This window comes from Cherax quadricarinatus, chromosome 1 (genome assembly GCF_038502225.1).
Source record: "Cherax quadricarinatus isolate ZL_2023a chromosome 1, ASM3850222v1, whole genome shotgun sequence".
In the NCBI taxonomy this organism is placed as follows: Eukaryota; Metazoa; Arthropoda; class Malacostraca; order Decapoda; family Parastacidae; genus Cherax; species Cherax quadricarinatus.
The window spans coordinates 54,883,860-54,901,623 of NC_091292.1; positions in this window are offsets into that span (position 1 = coordinate 54,883,860).

Consider the following 17,764-nt stretch of genomic DNA (forward strand, 5'->3'; position numbering starts at 1 on the left):
CATTCACCAAATTCAACTTCAATAACAAAAACATAAAGTGGGACCAAGTAAACCAAGTCCTAACCGATATAAGCTGGGAAGATATACTAAGCAACACAGACCCCAACTTATGCCTAGAACAGATTAACTCGGTGGCACTCGATGTATGCACAAGGCTTATTCCTCTAAGAAAAAGGAGGAGTAGATGTAAAATAGAAAGAGACAGGCGCTCCCTTTACAGGCGACGGAAAAGAATAACAGAGCGGCTAAAAGAGGTCAATATATCTGAAATGCGTAGGGAGACACTGGTCAGAGAAATAGCAAGCATCGAACTTAAACTAAAAGAATCCTTTAAGAGTCAGGAATCGCGGGAAGAACTAAAAGCCATAAATGAAATCGAAAGAAACCCAAAGTATTTCTTCTCCTATGCCAAATCAAAATCGAGAACAACGTCCAGTATTGGGCCCCTACTTAAACAAGATGGGTCCTACACAGATGACAGCAAGGAAATGAGTGAGCTACTCAAGTCCCAATATGACTCAGTTTTTAGCAAGCCGCTAACCAGACTGAGAGTCGAAGATCAAAATGAATTTTTTATGAGAGAGCCACAAAATTTGATTAACACAAGCCTATCCGATGTTATCCTGACGCCAAATGACTTCGAACAGGCGATAAATGACATGCCCATGCACTCTGCCCCAGGGCCAGACTCATGGAACTCTGTGTTCATCAAGAACTGCAAGAAGCCCCTATCACGAGCCTTTTCCATCCTATGGAGAGGGAGCATGGACACGGGGGTCGTCCCTCAGTTACTAAAAACAACAGACATAGCCCCACTCCACAAAGGGGGCAGTAAAGCAACAGCAAAGAACTACAGACCAATAGCACTAACATCCCATATCATAAAAATCTTTGAAAGGGTCCTAAGAAGCAAGATCACCACCCATCTAGAAACCCATCAGTTACACAACCCAGGGCAACATGGGTTTAGAACAGGTCGCTCCTGTCTGTCTCAACTACTGGATCACTACGACAAGGTCCTAAATGCACTAGAAGACAAAAAGAATGCAGATGTAATATATAGACTTTGCAAAAGCCTTCGACAAGTGTGACCATGGCGTAATAGCGCACAAAATGCGTGCTAAAGGAATAACAGGAAAAGTCGGTCGATGGATCTATAATTTCCTCACTAACAGAACACAGAGAGTAGTCGTCAACAGAGTAAAGTCCGAGGCAGCTACGGTGAAAAGCTCTGTTCCACAAGGCACAGTACTAGCTCCCATCTTGTTCCTCATCCTCATATCCGACATAGACAAGTATGTCAGCCACAGCACCGTGTCTTCCTTTGCAGATGACACCCGAATCTGCATGACAGTGTCTTCCATTGCAGACACTGCAAGGCTCCAGGCGGACATCAACCAAATCTTTCAGTGGGCTGCAGAAAACAATATGAAGTTCAACGATGAGAAATTTCAATTACTCAGATATGGTAAACATGAGGAAATTAAATCTTCATCAGAGTACAAAACACATTCTGGCCACAAAATAGAGCGAAACACCAACGTCAAAGACCTGGGAGTGATTATGTCGGAGGATCTCACCTTCAAGGACCATAACATTGTATCAATCGCATCTGCTAGAAAAATGACAGGATGGATAATGAGAACCTTCAAAACTAGGGAAGCCAAGCCCATGATGACACTCTTCAGGTCACTTGTTCTATCTAGGCTGGAATATTGCTGCACTCGTCTCTGTCGCTTTCTTGTTGTTGGTTCTGTGTAACTCTGTTCACAGAACATAGTCTAGGCTTAGTGATTTTCGACATTGTACTGAGATTGTGTGTTGCATAGACACTCTGAGAAACTCAGGTCCTGAACTGTAGCTTCTGACCTAATTTGTACTGGTATCTGTGTAATGTCAAAGTAAGGGATTTTTCTAATGCTGAACTTAGATTCAGTAGTATGGGAGTTTTGTGACTTTTGTGGAGGATCTGCAGATGGCCCCTACTAAATGTCATTATATTATCTCCTTGTATGTTAGGTAAGACACATATGCAACAGTTAGGTATCTTTATTTCGAAACGTTTCGCCTACACAGTAGGCTTCTTCAGTCGAGTACAGAAAAGTTGATAGAAGAGACTTGAAGACGATGTAATCAGTCCATCACCCTTAAAGTTTTGAGGTGGTCAGTCCCTCAGTCTGGAGAAGAGCATTGTTCCATAGTCTGAAACAATATGGAGTTGAAGTGACAGCGCCAGGAGGTGAGACGTAGGTCACTAGTAGAACGCAGATGTTGGGAGGTCAGGTCCCTCTCAAATCCAGCCATTCTCACTAGTAGAGGTTGTCGAAGTTGATTTCAGGTCTATACCAAGATACCCTTGTGTTGCAGTGTCTGACAGATTGAACATTAAAATGGTATAAAATACCAACAGGTTGTTAGGTAAGACACATATGCAACAGTTAGGTATCTTTATTTCGAAATGTTTTGCCTACACAGTAGGCAAAACGTTTCGAAATAAAGATACCTAACTGTTGCATATGTGTCTTACCTAACAACCTGTCGGTATTTTATACCATTTTAATATTATCTCCTAGTTCTTGATCTGTGTTGCTGTTGCTTGTTATATTGCTGTTCGGCTTAACAGTTGTTTTAATGTTCAAGCAAGCTGTTCTGAATGCCAAGTTGGTCAAGAAGTTAGTTTATGTGAGGATTTTTAGTCAGTCACTGGTTAAATCTAGTCGAGTCTTGAGACATAGCCGAACTACTTAGAGCACTTACATACACACAAACTTTCTTGTATATATTTGTATTATGTTATTAAATGCTAACAATGTACCAGACGGTACTTAAAAGCCATAAAGATGTGATATGTGCCTTCAGCACATTACTACTGTACACAAGAGAAGTGTAGGAACTTGTATCCTACATTATATTCAGTTTATTACTGTAATTTACTTCGATAATATACGCCTAGACAACTTAATTGTAATAAACTTATTAAATTTCAATTTCTTTAGTTAGTAGCCTACCAGTTGTAATCCTGAAGCAATATTGAATCTTACTAAATTCTAATGGATAATTGGACCAGGATACTGACTACTTGTTACAAAAACCCAGTAACAGGCTGGATGCTAGAAGGGCAGTCCTTTCTAGTATTCACTGGAGATCTCTATGCTTATTATATACCGCATTTTTTGTAACAAATGGGGGCCTGTCCTGGAGGCTCTTGATACAAGGTGTTGGAGAAATTGCCCTGTCTGACACACTAGTAACTCTATGGTCAAATACTTTGAGTACTTTCCTAATCTGAAGACTTTGAGTTTAGTCTTGTACAACATAATACGTTGATGTATGTACTTGGCTGAGTCTCTTGATCCAAGGAGATGGAAATACTGTTTATGAGCCCTAAAATTCCTATTAGGATTATAGTTTCCCATAATCACTCTCTTGTAATGCACTTATTTTCGTGATGTATGTCAAAGTGAAACAGTTAATTGATACTCTGACTTTGTCAGAGTTGAGTACCTTAAAACTTCAGACGTGTTGGCGAGTAGCCAAATGTCTCGGTGTGACGTATAACAAGAATTACACCGCAGAAACTTTCAGAGCATTAAAGATATATTCGCTGCCTGACTGCGGTGGAGCGCGGTTGTGCTCTGCACCCCTTTGCTGTTTTCAGGCGAGCTCTCATAGCAACAACATGGCGCTGAGTGTACGGCGTAGAGTGTATACTGTCGGCGTTGAGCTGCTTCGTGGGGTGATTTCCCCCCCTATGGCACAAGTGTTGCTACCAATGATCATCAGAGAGACGTACGGAATACAAGACGACGAGGTATATGGTCTAGCCCTAAATGGGGCCTACAGGATCTTCCTTAAGTTGAATTCGACGGCTGTGTATGAGTCGTTGGTGACGAAATTCCAGCATGTGAGTCTAGATGCAACCCCAGCTGTAAGAGTGCGTCTCATAGACGTCTCTCACCATTATACGTGGGTGAAGTTGCGCAACGTCCCTTTCGAGGCTGACGAGGCTGACATAAGGAACGTGTTTGAGGCGTATGGTACCGTGCATCTGGCAACCCAAGGCAAGTGGGTGGGAGGTGCATACATGGGCTGTCCGGAGGGTACATTTTCCCTCATAATGACTCCGAGGCATCCGATCCTGTCTTATGTTGTGATGAAGGAGTTCTGGACCCAGATTCTTGTGTCTTATGCTGGGCAGCAATGTACGTGCAGGCTCTGTGGGGAGTACGATCACATGGCGGCGACATGTGTGCAACAGAGGAGGGGGATGGCGCAGACTGGTGGAGCACCAGTTACAGGTGTGGATGCCATCGTGGAGAGTACCACGGGCAAATGAGGAGGTGGCCGTCTGTGGAGTGATATAGTTGAAGAGAGGGCTCTGGTGGCCTGGTGGCTAACGCTCTCGCTTCACACGGTGAGGGCCTGGGTTCGATTCCCAGCCAGAGTAGAAACATTGGACGTGTTTCTTTCCACCTGTTGTCTATGTTCCCCATCAGTAAAATGGGTACCTGGGTGTTAGTCAACTGGTGTGGGTCGCATCCCGGGACACTGACCTAATTTGCCCGAAATGCAGAGCATAACAAGGGAGTTTCTATATAGTAGTATGTCATTGTTGTCAGCTAGGACTATACCTTGTGCATGTACTTGTAGTAAATAAAGATATTATTATTATTATTATTATTATTATTATTATTATTATTATTATTATTGTGGTGAATGATGGGCAAGCCATGAGTTGAGCCAGAAATGGCCACTTTGCCGGTGATGGGAGAGGAAGTGCTAGTGCAGCAGGAGGTGATGGAGCTGGAGGAAGAGCTGGACGAGGTTTTGAAAACTTTAACTCCATCTGGGGAGCATGACGTCCCTGTACGGGAGACCGTCACTGAGTTGCAAGGAGAGAGTGTCGGGACATGCATAGGAAGGAAGGAGGAGATCAGCAGGCACAGAGAGGAGTCACTGTGCTCTGTGCAACATGAAACAGTGGAGGTTGAAGTTCACTGTGAGGAATCCTTGGAAGACAGCATGACGATGGAGGCCGTCACGAGGAAGGGAGCGGCGGCATCAGACTCAGATGACGTCCTGACGCTGGCGCAGAGGTCTGGGAGGAAGGATGAATATTCTCAAGGTAGCCTGGATAAGAGGCATCGAAAGAAGGGGGGCGGGGTGGATGGTGCGAAATCATGCATTGACCCTGGGGCAGGAGGCCCTGGGAAGGATGAGAGTAGGAAGGGTTGGAAATTTTAGGAAGGCCTTAGGTGTATGAATGTGAATGTGAATGGACTGTGTAATAGAGCGAAGAGGGAATGTTTTCGTATGCTCCTATGTAAATATAGAGTGGACGTCGTATTTCTACAGGAGCATAATTTCAGTGAGGGAAGAGTGCTAGAGGTGGTGGGGTTTAAGGTTTTGACTCTGCCATCTGCACATTTGAAAGGTGGTGTGGGTTTATTGATAAAGGAGGTGAGCCTGTATGTGTTGATATGAAGTGAGGGGGGAGGGTGTTGCATGTGGATGGGTGGTGGATGGGGCAGAGGGCAACCTTTGTAAGTGTGTATGCGCTAACTGAAAACGATATGAAAGTAAAGAGGGATTTTGTGTGTGATGATCTAGTTTTCGCCTTACGTAGTTTACCTGCGTTGGCCATCGTTGGTGGGGACTGGAATTGTGTAATTAGGAGGGCTGATGTGGAACCACAAAGGGTGGGGCACATGTTGGCAGCCTTGCAAAATCTCTTGGTGGATGTTCAGTTGAGGGATGTGGTAGGTGGGGAGGCGTGGGAGGTAGAGCATACTTTCATGAGGAGAGGTTGTAAGGCTAGGTTAGATAGGTTGTACATATCTCACGGGGTTTTGTCAAAGTTTGTCTGTACAATAGAAGTAGCTTTTTCAGATCATCAGGCTGTAGTGGCAGAGGTGGAGTGGGAGTCATTAGCTAGAATCTCTAGGGGATACTGGAAGTTAAATACGAGTGTGTTAGAAGATGAGGAGGGGTTGGAGGGTTTTACAGCACTGTGGGAGGGGTTAAGTGAGGAGGTAAAAGGGGTAGAGGATGTGGTGACGTGGTGGGATGGTGTGGCTAATGAACGGATTCGGCATTATTATGTGCAGGAAGGGAAACGGATCAATTCTTTAAAATATGGGCTCATTAACTATTTGGAGGAAAGGTTAAGGGGTTATGTAAGAGGGGCAGTGGAGGGTACCTATCCTATGGATGACATTATGATAATTAAGGGGAGGCTGTGAGAAATCCAGGACAAGAGGTTCCAAGTGGTGAGAGTAATGGCGGGGGTGGAGGAGGTGTTATGGGGAGATAGGCCGTCATTGTGTGTATTGCGTAGGCAAAAACAAGGTCAGCAGGCAACAGCTATTCCATGGTTGGAGGTTCATGAGTCAGTGGGTGGGTATAGGGTGGGTCAGGTTATACAAACTACAGATGGGATGGGGGTGTTTGTGGATAAGTGGTATGAGCAGTATTGGCAAGAGGAAGAGGTAGGAGCTGGGGATTTAGAACAGGTGTGTGGGAGTGTGATATATCAGTTGGGAAACAGTGATAGGGAAGCACTGGGTGGGGAAATAACTGAGGAGGAAATATGGAGAGCTTTAAGTGAAATGCTTAAGGGCAAAGCACCGGAATCGATGGACTACTGGCAGAGTTTTATCAACAGCATTGGGAGCTAATTAGGGAGTTTTTGGTAAGGTTATTAAATTTGATGAAGGAGAGGGGCAAGTTGGGAGAAAAGCAGGCAACAGCTGTAGTAGTCTTGGTACCGAAGGGTAAGGGTAAGGGACAGCATATGCTTAGGGACTACCAGGCAATATCATTGTTATGCGCAGATTATAAGTTGTTTGGTAAGATTTTAGGAAATAGGTTTAAGTGCGTAGTAGGGCGGGTTGTACAAGAGCTCAGTTTGGGTTGCCAGGGAGGTCTATGGGGGAGGGGCATGGGTTACTATGGGATTTCGTGGAAGAAAAAGAGGGGGAAGGGGGGCTTGGTTGCTCTAGACTGGCAAGGAGCATATGATAGAGTGGAGCAAGAAGCATTGAGAGCTATCCTTAGATGACAGGGTTTTGGGGAAGAAATAGTGGGATGGGTAGATGTGTTATATTGTGGGGCAATGGCGAGGGTACAGATTAATGGAAGACTGGGGGGAGGATTGTAATGGGTAGGGGACTTAGGGGTGTCCTATGTCACAGCTTTTGTTTGTGTGCATACAGGACCCCTTTTATAGAATGGTGAAGCAGCAAATGGGCATTAGTGAGGGGGAAGGGAGTGGAGCTGGGAGGGTTTGGCCAGTTCTAATAGGGCATGTAGATGATACTACTGTTCTGGTTAGGGAGGGGATGTCAATGGACGCCTTAGATGGGGTAGTCAACATGTGCGCAGGTGCAACTGGTATGAGAGTGAATTCAGAGAAGTACATGGTCATGGGGTTAGGAGCTTGGGTGGGGAGGGTTGAGTGGGGTAGGGTAGTTGTGACGAAGCAGGTGAATTCATTAAAAATTTGTGGTCTTATCTATGCAGATGATCTGGATGTTGCACATGTGGAAAACTCGGTTAGGTTGATAGACAGGATTCTGGGTCGCTTGGGAGCATTGCAGCCTTATCATTTGACCCTTGTGCAGTGTGCCATTGTTATTAACATCTTATTGTATAGTAAGGTTTGGCACGTGGCAGCCATGTTCCCTTTAACTGGGACAGCAATTGCAAATATACTTAGACAGGTTTTTAAATTCTTGTGGGGTTCAGGCTGTGATTGGCTTAAAAGGGATGTGGTAATGTTACCTGTGCATCAGGGGGGGTTGGGTTTAATGAATTTAAAGCAGAGGGTCAAATGTATCTTCATTAAGAGGTAGGTGATGAGGGAGGGTGTGGGGGGGTTTGGTCAAGATACACAGTAGATTGAAATATATGTATTCTGGGGTAGAGTTGCGTGAGTGTGAAACTATTTTGAGGCCTCTGGTGTTGGTTAGGGATCTGGGGAAGGTAAAAATAGGTAGGCTGTGTAAGATGTTAGTGGGGAGGGTAGTGACACCGGTGGAGGGGATTTTCCCCATGTATGACTGGGGAAGTATATGGGGAAGGTTCAGTAGGTTAAGGTTACAACCCCGTGGGCATGAGGTGATGTATCTTTTTTGCATGGAATTTTACCGTTGGGTGTGGTTTTACAGGATAGATGGGTGGTTGAGGGGGGGATCTGTGGAATATGTGGAGGGGAGGATTCTGCGTTCCATGTAGTGTATTTTTGTGAGGGGATTGGGAGCGTCGGGTCAGTTGAGCAGGGTGCTGCATAGGATAAGGGGTAAAAGCATTTCTGTTCTGTGGGCATTAAGTCTTGACGTGGGGGGTATGGATGAGAGTATTATTAGGGCTGTGGGGTACATTATGGTAGATTATATTTACATATCGTGGGGAATGCGGGGGAAAGGGGTTAGCGAGGTGAAGCGGTGGGTATTAGTGGTTACGCTTTATAAAACATTGTGTCGAAACAGGGATATTTATATGCAGAGGTGGGAAAGGGATTTTCCAGTGGGATACAGAGAACTAACATTAGGGGCTGTGGCATGCAAAGAGTATGTACCCTTTATTCGGTGCATGTACACACCCTCATTTACAGGCTATCTCCCCCAACCAGCGAACCAGGTTGCTAAGAGTTGATGATGGGGCCCCGTCGTTCAACTAGTGACCAGGTTCTAGCCAATAAGAAGATGGTTTTGGCAATCGCAGAGGTTATGTGGGTACCACTCTCCTGTCTGCCCTGGTCATTCCCATTCTAGAGCTGGTTGAAGCACGGTCTGCTATCTTGTGGCTTCTATTTCTGCCTTGCTTACTGTGGAGTGCACTATACTTATCACTGTACATAGTGTACATATTGCTGTTCTAAACTGGTGAAGGATAATATAAGTCTAAACTTTTTCTGTTGTGTTTATTTTGCTCTCATTACACCCAGGATAACAGGCCATTTGGAATCCTGGGTTGTAATATGGGGGCCTGTCTGGGAGCTGGAGCTGGACTTAGAGAAATGGTTGAGCTTAGGGTGAAGCTCATAGTAGGAACATTGTGCAGCTTGCTGTCTGGCATTGCATTAGCTTTGCCTATGCTTTACAAATTTTGCATGTGAGTTACTGTTATGGTCAGCCTTGCTATTGTGTGATCGTTCAACAGCTCGCTACTAGCTTGTTCGGTGTGCTCGCTTCGCTACGGTCAGTCTTCTAGAACAGTGTAGCTGTGTGGCATTGCTTTACAAATTTTGCGTGTCAGTTGTTACTAGCCTGTTCGGTGTGGAGAATTTTGCAGTCGGCTTTGCTTGTATGCGTATTCTGCAATCTTACTGTGCATAGCGAATAACTTATGCCACCTAGACGAGTCAGACGTCTGGTGTCGGCATATACTTTGCATAACCTACCTAATTTGTCCCTACAGCGTTGTTGGAAAATTGCTCATTCCATTGGCATTAAATACAAACGCACTCTCACAGCTGCGCAACTGCGTTCACTGATTGCTGACAAACTTATAGAAGAAGAGATGGCACATCAGACTCCTCCCTCTACGGGAGCTAGGGCAAAAACTACTATGTTCTCGCAGGAGGAAGATGATACACCTACGGAGCAAAATGGTCAGTATAGTGCAGCTGGGTTGTCTCAAGGTGAATCAGCATCATTGGCACTTGAGCTGGCAAAAATCAATCTTGAGCAAACTAGGGAACAGAGAGCATTTGCAAGGGAAGAATTTGATAGGGAAAGAGAAAGGAGGCAGTTTTCGCATTCTGTAAATGATTTTAGTTTACAGAAAGCAGTACAGCTTGTTCCCCACTTCAATGAGGCCGAACCAGAACAATTTTTCGAAAGCTTCGAAAATCAGGCTCGAGCCTTGAGGTGGCCGGAACAGCATTGGGCATCAGTGGTTCATACAGCATTGTTTGGTAAGGCACAGGAATTTACATCAGTATTAAATGACGCTGAATTTTCTGATTATCAAGTAGTGAAAACCACAGTGTTGGGAGCATATACATGTATCCCAGCCAAATATAAAAAGATTTTTAAGCTGGGCAGACGACAGCTTGGTCAATCCCTAGTGGACTTTGTGAGACAGCAAACCAAAGCTTTTACCAGCTGGTATAAAGCAAGTGGTGTCTCTACCTTTGAGGAGCTGGTGCAGCTTATTCTGATTGATAACCTGCTGGAGTCTGTGGGACCAGAGGTTCGAGTCTTTCTGTGGGATCGTGACTTAACCACTGTATTGGAGGCAGCCAGGTTGGCTGATACCTTCGAAACTAACCGTTCCTTGTCCGAGCGGTCCCGTCTCTCTTTTCAACAGCCTGGCATGAGCAGAGATCGCAACCTTGGAGAATGAAGTGCCAGCCGGAGGGAGAATGTCTGCGTCAGCCAACTAAGTCACCTGGTGAGCCACGCTTCTCAACTTATGGTCCACCTGCGGAGAGGCAAACTACTCATGGTGCATCTCGACAACAGTATCCAGAGAGACACCAGCCAGAACGACACCATTTGCAACGTCAGCAGGGAGTAAAGGGCAAGCCTGTCGTCTGCTTCCTGTGTAATAAAGTAGGTCACATCCATCCCAACTGCCCCTATAAACCCCAACCCATTGGGAAAATCTCTAATATCCCTAGTAACATGTCCCCTAGAGAAGTAGAAAAAGGTATGGCCCCTTATTATTGCAAGAGTCTTATTTCACTTCAGGAAAACTCAGAAACAACTGAAGTAAAGACCTTTAGAGATACTGGAGCATATTGCTCACTTGTAAGAGAAGGAATATTACCCCTTTCAGAGAACACTTCCTTGAATTCCTCTGTTTTATTGGAAGCATTTGGAGGAGCTATATATTCTGTCCCTTTGCATAAAATTTATGTACAGTGCAAATATTACACTGGGTACTTGACTGTAGGTGTCTCAAAAGGATTCCCCATTAAAGATGCCATGTTATTACTGGGTAATAACATTACTACTGTTAGTGCGTGTCCTGAACCTATAATGAGTAATTCTTCTCCGGTGTTGGCCATAACTCGGGCAACATCCCAAGGGTTGTCTGGAGAGAATGTTGACCTATCCTTGGACAACTCCGATCTCGGAATAGCCACGTTGTTTCATGAGGCACACTGGCCGGAGCCTCGTAAATCAAGTGAACAGACCCCGATCAAGCCTTCCTATTCCCAGGTTGCAGGATTGCCAGATGTGTCTGTTTCCATGCCCGAGGGACTGTCCTTCCGGGAGGAACAACGAAAGGACCCTTCTTTAAAATTCACTTTTCAGGCAGCCATGGGTAAATCCTCTTTGGGTCATCCGGTCAAGTATGAAGTTAAAAACGATTATTTTATCTGCACTGAGACTGGTAAGGAGATAGAGGGCCGGCAATTGTATGACAGGTTAGTGGTTCCAACCAAGTTTAGACCTAAAATATTAAATATAGCTCATAATACTTCATTAGGAGGTCACTTAGGAATTACAAAAACCTTGTATAGAATCACAAAAGAATTTTATTGGCCAAAATTAAAGAAAGATGTGAAGAATCATATTAGGTGTTGCCGAGAATGTCAGCAAGTAGGGAAACCTGGACATTCCATTAAACCTGCACCTCTCCAACCTATACAAGCTGATGGAGAACCTTTTGCAGATTTAATTATAGATTGTGTAAGTCCACTACCTAGGTCAAAGTCTGGAAATCAATATTTATTTACAATTATGGATAAAGTAACCAGATATCCTGAAGCAATTCCCATGCGTAGTATTAATACTAAAGCAATTCTCAAAGCTTTAACCAATTTCATTTCTTGTTTTGGCATTCCTAAAACTATTCAAAGTGATCAAGGTACTGACTTTACTGACAAAGCATTTAGGGAAGTATTAACTAGGTTAGGGATAATCCACAACTTATCCACTGCCTATCATCCTCAGTCCCCCTCTTCAAGGGGGGCTCCTTGGCATGGTGAAGAGGCTCTTGGTCTGAGGAATTAGACCTGTCAGTCTACTTCCTCAGACCGAACCTAATTACCCCCCAGTCCCCCGTTCCCTATCCCATCCTCCCCATCCTCCCTTTTTTCCTTTCCTCCTCCTCCCCACCCCTCCCTTTTGCCCTTCCTTTTTGGCCTTTTTTTTTTTTTTCCCTCAGGCACGCTAGTTCCTAGGTAGGGGAAAGAGTACCGGGGTCCATCCCATTCCGTTGAGGTTCTTGGCGGTGGCATAGTTTGCTGTGGAATCTGGATTGCCTGGGGATGTCCTGATCTCTCTCCGGTATCCCGAAGGGTGGCTTTGGGTGTCTCTCGGGCGACGGGTGTATCTCTGGAAGCCACCTTTCGGATTCCAGGGGTGGTGGCCGAAGGAGGTATGCTTTCTGGTGGATTTCCGGCCGCCCTCTCTTTTGTCCACTGAGGTACCTCGGCAGATGTGAGGTTGCTATCCCGGATTGCCAGTTTACTGGCATGATGGGTAGGGTATGGCACGGGTTCCATGCTGCATCTGCGCTACTTGTGGTGCTGAGGTCCTCTTGGGCGCGGAGGGAGATTTCTGGCCCTTTCATTCCTCCTAGGAACTATCCCTCCCCGGTCCCCCCTTTTTTTATTCTTTTTTTTTATTTTTATTTTCTTCTTTCTTTTTTTTTTTCTTAAAAACAAAAAGAAAGAAGTAACCTAACCATGGCAGCCCTAGTCCATGAACCTGCTACCCCCAGGCCCCTTCTTGATACCGCACCCCGTTCTGACCCCGCCTCGTCTTTGGACCACTCTTCGGACACTCCTCATGCCTCTGTACCTCTTGCCGGTGCTGTTTCCTCACCCACTTCAGGTACTGAGGCCTCGACTGACTCCTTCGATTTATCTGACCTTCGCTCTCTTCTGACTATGCTTCCGGCCTCTCCCTCTACAGTGCGGCAATTTTTGAATTGCCGGCCCGTTCCACGTCGGACCAACTCTGGTCCCACGCCTAAACGCCAACGACAATTACCTACTGATGATACTTCTCCACCTCGTTCTTCTCAGAAAAGATCGACACATCCTTCACTACCTTTCCACGCTCAGTTTCAGACTGCACAATGGACTAAATTCTTCACTTTACGACCGACTTCCTCTACTGCCTATCTTTCTGACCACAGTATTGGCAAGGCATTCCTACGCCATGTTGGTAAAGATATTTTTTTTCATGCTCTTAAGAGCGGTACGCACATCATCACCGTACAGAATGCTACCCAGGCTCATGAGCTTTCTCGTCTTTCCCATATCGATACTGTTCCTGTAACTATTGAAAAGCATCATTCCCTCAATTCTTGTAGTGGTACCATCATTCTGCCCCATACCATAGTTCAACAAAATTTCCAGACATGTGGCACTGACATTCTTGAACAGTTGGAACTCCAAGATCTCCCAATCCTCTAGGCAGACACTTACGTTCTTCCTGCCCGCGGGTGGAGACGATACCCTAGCAATGTGACTCGTTTAACTTTTGACAGCCGCGAACTCCCATCCTCAGTTTATGTAGCAGGACATCAGTTACAAGTTTGAAAGGTGATCCCTACACTGCAACAATGTAGAAATTGCTGGCGATTTGGCCATCCAGCGAAATATTGCAGATCTATCGCCGAATGCCCAGTCTGTGGTGCTGATGACCATTCTAATACATCTTGCAATCGACCTCCCTCTTGCTTTAATTGTCATGAGGCTCACCCTTCGTACTCTCGCCGTTGTCAAGTCTACTTAAACGAGCGGGAAATCTGTTACCTCAAAGAGGCAGAAGGTCTCCCTTATGCCATGGCAGTTTCTCATCTCCGCCTCCAAGGGAGGCTACCTTGTGTTTCTTATTCCCGTGTTTCAAAACGTCCCCCCACTTCTGGTATCCCATCTTCTGCACCCACCTCTGTGGTTACCTCTCCCATAGTCACTATTGTAGCTAATTCTTTTGCTGTCCTCGGCTCAGACGTCCCTACTTCAATGTCTCAGTCTGATCTCACTTCTTCGTGTTCTCTCTCACAAGCCTCAGTAGCGACGAGATCTCATATGACACGTCCTCCCAATCGTCCCTCTACTTCTCAAAAGTCAAAAAAAGGTCTGTTAACACCTCCTACCCATCTTCCACCTCCTCATTTTCCCTTCCCTGTCTGTGTACCTGGTTCTTCCCCTCTCAATGGCTCTGTTACAAGTGTAGAGGTTCACCCTCCTCCTTGTACTGTACCTTCCTCCCCTGTTCCCTCCCAAGTTTCTTCCTCTTCTGCCACCTCCCAGGTTTCTGCCTCTTCTGTCCCCTTCCATGCTTCTCCAGTTCCCTCCACCCTTTCGCCCCCCCTACCATTACAGTTCCAATCTTTACTCATCCTCCCCCTACCATTTCCAATATTGTCTCCCATACGACGCCTCTGAATTCTGAAACACTTGAAGCAATCTCTGAATATATTGCAGAGACCAAACCATCAATGGACACTGATCTACCCTCCACTCCTTCTCTCTCCTCAGCTCCATCTGTGCAACTCCTTTCTTCACAGCACACAGTTCTTTCGCTGCTTGAACGTTTTCCACTGCCTCCGCATGTGGACTTTTCTAACCCCTCTAGTCCGTAGGAACCCTTACCTACGGATTTCAGGTATCTTTATCATTGCCAATCGTGGCCTATTTACAGTGGAATATATGTGGCCTCAGGGGTAATCAGGGTGAGCTTCAGATGTTACTCTCCCAGTTTTCCCCTGTTGGTGTTTGCTTACAGGAACCAAAATTACACTGTGCTGTTATCTCTCCCATCTCAGGCTATAATTTATTATATTCTTCAGATCCTTTTCCTGATGGGACCTTTAATGAAAGTGCCCTTCTTCTACACACTGATATTCTGTACCATCAGCTATTTGTTCGTACTTTGCTGCATTACACAGCAGCCCGTATCCCCTTGCATAGGTGGTATACACTCTGTTCTTTATATCTCTCTCCTTCTTGGGCATTATCTATTCTGGATATTGCCTTTCTTGTTTCGTCATTACCACCACCGATTCTGTTACTTGGTGATTTTAATGCCCACCACTTCCTCTGGGGGGGTCTCACTGTGATTCCCGTGGCATTCAGTTAGAGGCTTTTCTTGCCACCCACCCCCTCCATGTTTTAAATACAGGTACTCACACCCATTTTGATCCTCAGACTCAGTCTCTCTTGCATCGATCTCTCAGTCTGCTCTTCCTCTGCCACATTAGACTTCACTTGGTCTGTTCTTCTGGACTTACATGACAGCGATCATTTCCCAATCATTCTTACTTCCCCTTCATATTCACCACCTCTTCGCATCCCATGCTGGCAATTTGATCAGGCAAATTGGAACCTTTACTCACACCTAACTGTTTTTAGAGAGGTTCCTTCTTTGTCCTCCATCGATGAGCTGTTACACCTCTTCTTGTCCTCCGTTTTAACCACAGCTTCTCATTCTATACCCCAAACTTTGGGCAGGCATTCTCAGAAATGCGTGCCTTGGTGGTCTCCTGCTTGTGCTCGTGCAGTACGTTTGAAACGCGCTGCATGGGGCAGGTACCGGTACAATAGAACCACAGAGAGACTTCTTGATTTTAAGCAGAAGCGTGCAATCGCTCGACGTGTCATCCGTGATGCTAAACGCACTTGCTGACGAGATTATGTCTCCACCATCACCTCTGCTTCCTCTATGAGTGCAGTCTGGAAAAAAGTACGAAAACTGAGGGGTAAATATTCTCCTGACCCGGCTCCTGTTCTGCGGGTTGCCGGTGTTCATATAGCAAACCCACTAGATGTTGCCAATGAAATTGGCAATCATCTGGTCTGTATTTCTCAGGGACTCCATCTATGCCCCTCATTTCTTTCCTCAAAGTCTGCCAGAGAGTTAGCACCCTTGGACTTTTCTTCTCTCAGGGAAGAACAGTATAATGTGCCTTTTACACTTCAAGAACTGGAGGCAACACTCTCAGCTTGCTGATCATCGGCAGCTGGGCCCGACGACATTCATATTCCTATGCTACAACATTTACATCAGTCAGCCCTTGCAGTCCTATTACACCTTTACAATCTTATTTGGTCACAAGGAGTTCTTCCACAGCTGTGGAAATCCGCCATTGTTCTCCCTTTCCACAAACCAGACACTACAGGACATGAAACCTCCCACTATCGTCCCATTGCTCTTACCAGTGCAGTTTGCAAAGTGATGGAACGCCTAGTAAATAAACGTTTAGTGTGGTATTTAGAGACACACAACAGTCTCTCCACTCGTCAATATGGCTTTCGTAAGGGACGTTCTCCCATAGACCCCTTACTACTCTTGGATACGTATGTTTATAATGCCTTTGCGAATAACCACTCAGTTATTGCCATATTTTTTGACCTTGAGAAGGCATATGACACTACTTGGAGGTATAATATTTTAGCCCAAGCCCACTCCTTAGGCCTTCGAGGCAATCTACCATCCTCCCTTAAGAACTTTTTAACTGACAGGCATTTCCGTGTTCGGGTTAATAATGTGCTCTCCCCAGACTTTATCCAAGCTGAAGGTGTCCCCCAGGGATGTGTTCTGAGCACAACACTTTTTCTCCTTGCTATTAATGATTTGGCCTCTAGTCTTCCATTAAATATTTGGTCATCACTCTATGTTGATGACTTTGCTATTGCCTGTGCAGGCGCTGACTGTCACCTTATTACAGTTTCTCTCCAGCATGCAGTCGACTATGTTTCCAATTGGGCCACCACACGTAGGTTTAAATTTTCCAGCACTAAAACCCACCAAATTACTTTCACTAGACGCTCTGTCATCTCCGATCATCCTTTGTACCTCTATGGCTCTCGTATCCCTGAACGTGATACAGTCAAGTTTCTGGGCCTCCTCTTTGATCATAGGTTATCCTGGAAACCTCACATTACCTCTCTGAAGGCAACTTGTCACAGCCCGCTGAACCCTCTTAAAACCCTTGCTCATCTTTCATGGGGAGCTGATCGCCGAACCCTCCTTCGCCTACATTCCACCCTTATTTTATCGAAACTTGATTATGGCGACCAGATCTATTCAGTGGCATCTCCTGCTACTCTCTCTAGCCTTAACCCCATTCATCACCAAGGATTATGTTTATGCCTTGGTGCTTTTCGCTCTTCCCCTGTCAAGAGCCTCTATGCAGAAGCAAATGTTCCATCCTTATCCAATCGCCGTGATGCCCATTGCCTTTGCTACTATGTACACTCTCATGATCTCCGCAATCCTTCCATTTATAGAATGGTCACTGATATTAGTAGACATTATTTGTTTGCCGCCCCTGTTTACTCCGTCCCTTCTCTCTTCGCCTTCATTCGCTCTTGTCTTCTCTTCAATTACCACCTTTCTATGTACATGTAGCATCTCACTTTTCCCTACCCCCCTGGGAAGTTCCAGCTGTTCGAGTCTGTTCTTTCTCTCTCCCTTGCTCGAAAACCCAACTGTCTACAGTCGCTTCCCGCTCTCTTTTTCTTGACCACTTTCACTCTCATTCTCATGCCATTGCTGTGTACACAGATGGCTCTAAGTCTTCTGACGGCGTAGGATTCGCAGCAGTGTTTCCGGACAGCATCGCACAAGGACATTTACTATCTTCGGCTAGTATTTTTACTGCTGAATTGTATGCCATCCTTACAGCACTTAGCCGTATTGCATCTATGCCTGTGTCATCATTTGTGGTTGTCTCAGACTCCCTTAGTGCTTTACAGGCTATACAGAAATTTGATACTCCTCACCCCTTAGTCCTCCATATCCAACTTTGGCTACGCCGCATCTTTACCAAGCATAAAGATATTGTTTTT